This window comes from Lathyrus oleraceus, chromosome 3 (genome assembly GCF_024323335.1).
Source record: "Lathyrus oleraceus cultivar Zhongwan6 chromosome 3, CAAS_Psat_ZW6_1.0, whole genome shotgun sequence".
In the NCBI taxonomy this organism is placed as follows: Eukaryota; Viridiplantae; Streptophyta; class Magnoliopsida; order Fabales; family Fabaceae; genus Lathyrus; species Lathyrus oleraceus.
The window spans coordinates 301,508,376-301,514,614 of NC_066581.1; the positions used below are offsets into that span (position 1 = coordinate 301,508,376).

General features: G+C 41.2%; 1 non-coding gene across 1 annotated transcript; it reads left to right on the forward strand.

The window, feature by feature from the left end:
* The first annotated feature begins 5,447 nt into the window (after positions 1–5,447).
* On the forward strand, positions 5,448–5,554 carry LOC127134023 (small nucleolar RNA R71). Its single transcript, XR_007807805.1, has one exon. It is a non-coding gene; the product is annotated as a small nucleolar RNA R71 (small nucleolar RNA).
* The last annotated feature ends 685 nt before the right edge of the window (positions 5,555–6,239 follow it).

The window sequence follows — 6,239 nt, forward strand, 5'->3', positions numbered from 1 at the left end:
AAAAAGCAGGGTTGTGAATTTTGTTGGAGATCTGGGTTGAGGGGTCAAGACTACCTCCACATGTGATATCTCTTCAAAACTTCTCGACGTCTCGGCTCAGAAAGTAGCTCATAGGGAGCTCAGACGAAGCATCATAGGCAGTCTGGAAACCAAGCAAGTCGCTGAAACGCTTGTGGTTGAAGGTATATTCTACCCCGAACAATCTGAAGTTAATGTATCCTCCATCGCTTGCGTGACCAACGTAAGGCTCGTAGACAAGCGAGCTCAAGAACTCCAAAGTCAGGTTCCTGTAAGTCACGTGCATAACATCTGTATATTCATCCCACTGTAACTGATTGCATAAGTTCCTGACACTAGGCTCAATGCCCAATGCCTCCATGCAGCTCGAGTCGGGATATCTAGTAGGCATCATCGGGCGCTGTGAAAGCATGTTATAACGCTGCTCTTGGACTGGGTCACGGAAGATTACTAGCATGGTATCGATATTCTCCATTCCTGAAAAGTTAGATTAGAAACAGAGGACACCTGAAATAACAAATATTATAACTGCTAGTCTCCACATAGATATACATACATATAAAACAAATAAATATAAACTAAAAAAAAGTAAAGGAAAAGAAGTCATGGGTTGCCTCCCATGCAGCGCTTACTTAACGTCGTTAGCTTGACGATTTGAACTTTATATATTAGAGGTAGGAACTGGAGGGTCGGTCAGAGCCTTGTCATGACATTCTGTGGGTATGTCACCTCCTTGGTATGGCTTCAATCTTTGTCCGTTTACCACGAATGGATTGTAGGAGTTGTTTCGGATTTCGACTGCTCCAGATTTCAGGATTTTGGACACCTCAAAGGGGCCTGTCCATCTCGAACACAACTTACCTGGAAATATACGTAATCTCGAATTGAAGAGAAGAACAAAGTCTCCTATATTAAATTCCTTTTTCACGATCATCTTGTCGTGCCAAGCTTTGGTTCTCTCCTTGTATATAACGGTATTCTCGTAAGCGTTCTAGCGAAGTTCCTCCAATTTGTGAATATCAAGGACTCGCTTCTTGCCAGATGCTAAGTAATCCAAGTTTAGGCTCTTGATGGCCCAATATGCCTTGTGCTTGAGTTCAAAAGGTAAGTGGCATGACTTCCCGTAGACCAACTAGTACAGTGTAGTTCCAAGGGGGTCTTGTAAGCAGTTTTGTAAGCCCACAGTGCTTCTGTTAGCTTTTCAGACCAATCTTTTCTAGATATTGATACAGTTTTCTCCAAGGTCTGCTTAATCTCTCTGTTGGATACTTCCACTTGACCATTAGTTTGGGGGTGATATGGTGTTGCTACTCGGTGTTTCACTCCATATTTCCTTAGGAGCTTGTTAAATATTCTGGATATAAAATGCAATCCACCATCGCTTATGACAAGTCGTGGGACTCCAAACCTGGGAAAGATATTATTCTTGAACATCTTGATGATTACTCTTGTTTCGTTGGTGGGTGCGGCTATAGCTTCTATCCACTTGGACACATAGTCAACTGCTACCAAAATGTACTTGTTTCCCGATGAAGATGGAAAAGGTCCCATGAAATCAATACCCCAAACGTCAAATAGTTCTACTTCTTGAATGTTCTTCAAAGGCATTTCGTCACGTCTTGAGGTGTTTCCAGCGTGCTAGCACCGGTCACATCGGACAATATAAGCATGGACATCACGCCATAATGTTGGCCAATAAAGACCAGCTTGAAGGATCTTAGCGTATATCTTGGATGTGCTTGAATGTCCACCATAAGGTGAAGAATGACAATGTTCTATGATGTTTCTGACTTCTTCTTCCGGGACACAACATCGAAATATGTTATCAGTTTCTCTTTTGAAAAGGAGTGGTTCGTCCCAATAGAAGTGTCTTATATCCTTAAAGGAGTGGTTCGTCCCAATCAGGTGGTATGATATCAGCGGCTAGATAGTTCACGAAATCAGCGTACCATGGTGCTTTGCTAATTTCTGAAATCGTCCCAAGGTTATATCTATCATGTTCAAGGGGAGTAGTATTTATCTTAGCTACTAGTCTGTCATAAGTGAAGTCATCATTTATGGGTAAATGATCTGGCTTTAAATGCTCTAATCTGGAAAGATGGTCAGCAACTACGTTTTTTGTTCCTTTTTTGTCTCTAATGTCTAAATCGAATTCTTGTAGCAAAAGGATCCACCTGAGTAATCTAGGTTTTGCATCCTTTTTTCTCAGAAGGTAACGGATAGCTGCATGGTCTGTATAGACTATAATCTTAGATCCTACAAGATAAGACATAAGTTTATCGATTGCGAAGACTACAACTAGGAGTTCTTTCTCTGTTGTTGTATAATTTAATTGAGCGGCGTCTAGGGTTCGACTAGCGTAATATATTACATGTAGCTTCTTATCGTTTCTTTGCCCTAAAACAACTCCTATAGCGAAATTGCTAGCATCACACATTATTTCGAAGGGTTTAGTCCAATCTGGGGTTTGTAGAATGGGTGATAAGATTAGCGCTTGTTTTAACTGGTTAAAGGCTTTGATGCATTTCTCATCGAAAATGAATTCGATGTCTTTCATCAGAAGGCCGATCAAGGGTTTTGTTATTTTAGAGAAGTCTTTTATAAAGCGACGGTAGAAACCGGCGTGTCCAAGGAAACTACGGACTTCTCTAACTGTCTTAGGAGGGTTAAGGTTTTCTATAACTTCTATTTTTGCTTTATCGACCTCAATGCCTCTCTCAGATATTATGTGTCCTAATACTATGCCTTCTTTGACCATAAAGTGGCACTTCTCCCAGTTTAACACTAGGTTAACTTCTACGCATCTCTCTAGAATTTTCTCAAGGTTAATAAGGCAGTCTTCAAAGTCTAATCCACACACCGAGAAGTCGTCCATGAATACTTCCATGATTCCGTTGAGATAATCTGTAAAGATTGACATCATACAACATTGGGAAGTAGCTGGAGCATTACAGAGTCCAAGCGGCATTCGTTTGTAAGCAAACATCCCGTAGGGACAGGTAAAGGTTGTTTTCTCTTGATCCTCGGGGTGTATGGGTATTTGGAAAAATCCAGAGTATCCATCAAGATAACAAATGTAAGAGTGTCTGGCAAGACGCTCCAGCATTTGATCTATGAATGGAAGGGGGAAATGGTCTTTCCTAGTTGCCTTATTGATCTTCCTATAATCTATGCACATACGCCATCCGCCTTCTATGCATTTAGCGACATGCTCTCCTTTTTCGTCCTGCACAACTCTGATGCCTCCCTTCTTGGGCACCACATGTACAGGACTTACCCATTTACTATTAGAGATCTGTTAGATTATACCAGCTTCCAGTAGTTTAAGGACTTCCTTCTTCACCATCTCGCTCATCACAGGGTTAATTCGCCTCTGATGTTCTCTGGAAGGTTTTGAATCCTTCTCTAGTGAGATCCGGTGCATACACACGGATGGGCTAATACCTTTTAAATCAGAGATGTTATACCCTAAGGCAGAGGGATATTTTCTTAAAACGTTCAAGAGTTGATTCGTCTCGTCTTGGTTTAAGGTGGCACTAACTATTACTGGGCGGTTCATTTTTTCATCCAGGAACTCATGTCTTAGGTTCTTGGGTAGTTCCTTAAGTTCTTGGGCTGGTTTTTGAGAATTAGGTGAAGGGTCTAGAGTAAGATCCAGACATTCGTTAGTGAGAGGTTCTGTTTCCTCTAACTCGTCATCCTTTTTATTCGGGTTTGAAAATGGTTCGACCTTAGATTCTCCCTGATCAAATTCTCTTATGCACTCATCTATGATATAGATTGCGTAACGTGCGTCTCTTAGAATTGGTGCCATCAGGAATTTCGAAAGAATGAACTCGATCTTTTTGTCCCCTACTTCGAAGGTTAATTTCCCTCTTTTGACATCTATTATAGCTCCGGCTGTTGATAAGAATGGTCTACCTAAAAGGATAGGGATATCTTCGTCTTCTTTAATATCCATGACCATAAAGTCTGTTGGGATATAAAGTTGACCGATCCTAACCAGGATGTCTTCTAAAATGCCTACAGGATACTTAACAGACCTATCGGCTAATTGAAGAGACATCTTAATTGGTTGCAATTCTCATAGTGGTGATCTCTTACATACAACTAAGGGCATTAAACTTACACTAGCGCCTAAGTCTAGGAAAGCTTTGTCGATCACATGGTTTCCTAAAATGCAAGGTATAGAAAAACTACCAGGGTCTTTCTCCTTCTTTGCAAGTTTATCCTCAGAAATGAAGTTGCATTCCAAAGGTTTTGGATCTTCGAGCCTACGCTTGTTGGTTAAGATGTCTTTGATAAATTTTGCGTAAGACAAAATTTGGGTGATAGCTTCTGTGAAAGGTTTCTCTACATGAAGCTTTTCTATCACTCTTATAAATTTTTGATATTGGTTATTGACTTTGGTTTGTTTAAGTCTTTGTGGATATGGGATTGGTGGTTTGTACGGGGGCGGTGGTTTGTAAGTTTTTTCCTTGGCTTCACCTTCTTGGTTGGCTTGTTTCTCATGTTCCTCTAGTTCCTCTTCTTGGTTGGTAGGCACATTCTCTTTAGAAGATTTAGACTCGCTCATTGATGGGTTCTGAGGCCCTTCGTAAGCGGTTCCACTTCGTAACGAGATAGCGTTAGCTTGCCCTCGAGGGTTCGGTTGAGGTTGTCCAGGAAATTGGCCTCCAGGTGTAGTTTGTGGGGCTTGGTTTTGTGCTACCCGTGAGATCTCGGTTTCAAGCATCTTGTTATGAGTGATAATCTGATCAACCTTGGTTCTTAATTGCGTTATAAGTTCGTTTACGTGAATGTTTTGGTTTAGGAATTCTTTATTTTGCTGAGTCTGGCCCGATATAAATCTTTCCATGATCTTCTCAAGGTTAGACTTCTGGGGCACAACTTGCATAGGTTGGTTTGGTTTTTGGGCTTGATAACCTTGCGGTCTCTGAGGTGCATTATTTTGGATAGGGTTCTGGTTTCTATAAGAGAAATTTGGATGATTCTTCCATCTAGGGTTGTAAGTGTTTGACAATGGGTTCCCTTGGGCGTAATTCACTTGGTCGGTATTTAGTTCGTTTAAAAGGTTACACTCTGCCGATTCGTGTCCTTTAGATCCACAGAGTTCGCACTCTGTGTGGACTATTGCTACGGTGTTAGTGTTTGTAGACATATGTTCGATCCTAAGGGCTAAAGCGTCCATTTTCGTTTGCATCATGTCTAGAGAGCTTACCTCATGTATTCCACCTTGGGTCTCCTTTTTCTCTATTGATGCTCGTTCAGTTCCCCATTGATAATGGTTTTGAGCCATATCCTCAATTAGGTCACAAGCTTCTGGATAAGGTTTGTTCATCAGCGCGCCACCTGCGGCAGCGTCGATGCTCATCTTGGTATTATAATGGAGTCCATTGTAAAAGGTGTGAACGATTAGCCATTGCTCTAGGCCATGGTATGGGAAGAATCTTAACAACTCTTTATATCTCTCCCAAGCTTCGAAAAGTGATTCTCCTTGGTTTTGAGCAAATCTAGTTATTTGGTTTCGAAGAACAGCAGTCTTACTAGGGGGAAATATCTAGCAAGGAATACTCTCATAAGGTCTTCCCAAGTAGTTATTGAATTAGCTGGAAGTGAATCTAGCCATGAACGTGATCTATCCCTGAGGGAGAAAGGAAATAATCTTAAACGGATCGCATCGGGTGAAGCGCCGTTAGATTCAAAGGTGTCGGCTTGTTGGATAAAAACTTTTAAATGTTGATTTGGGTTCTCAGTAACGAGACCCGCGTATTGGTTTTGTTGTACTAATTGCAACAAAGACGGTTTTAGTTTGAAGTTGTTAGCAGGTATAAGGGGGTTTAGTATACTCGAACTTGGTTCCTCATCAGAGGGTTGGTAAAATTCCTTAAGAGGTCGCCTATCGCGATTCTCGGCCATAGCTTTCTTAATTCAAATGAGTAAGAGGCGTTTACGAGTATAACGTTCGGGTTTCGCTAAAGGATCTACTAAATTTCCGGTACTACGGGTTCTTCGCATTTACCGGCTAAAAATGCCTTAGTCTATACTGTGTAACAACAGGGTATGAAATTTGACGAAGTTGGTCCCCGACAACGGTGCCAAAAACTTGATCGCTGTGATCCGCAAGTGCACGAATAATGTCAAAGCAATATAAAAGAATATCGATCCCACATAGACCAATCGTCAATCTATCGAATACTATCGTTACGGTGTTTATCTAA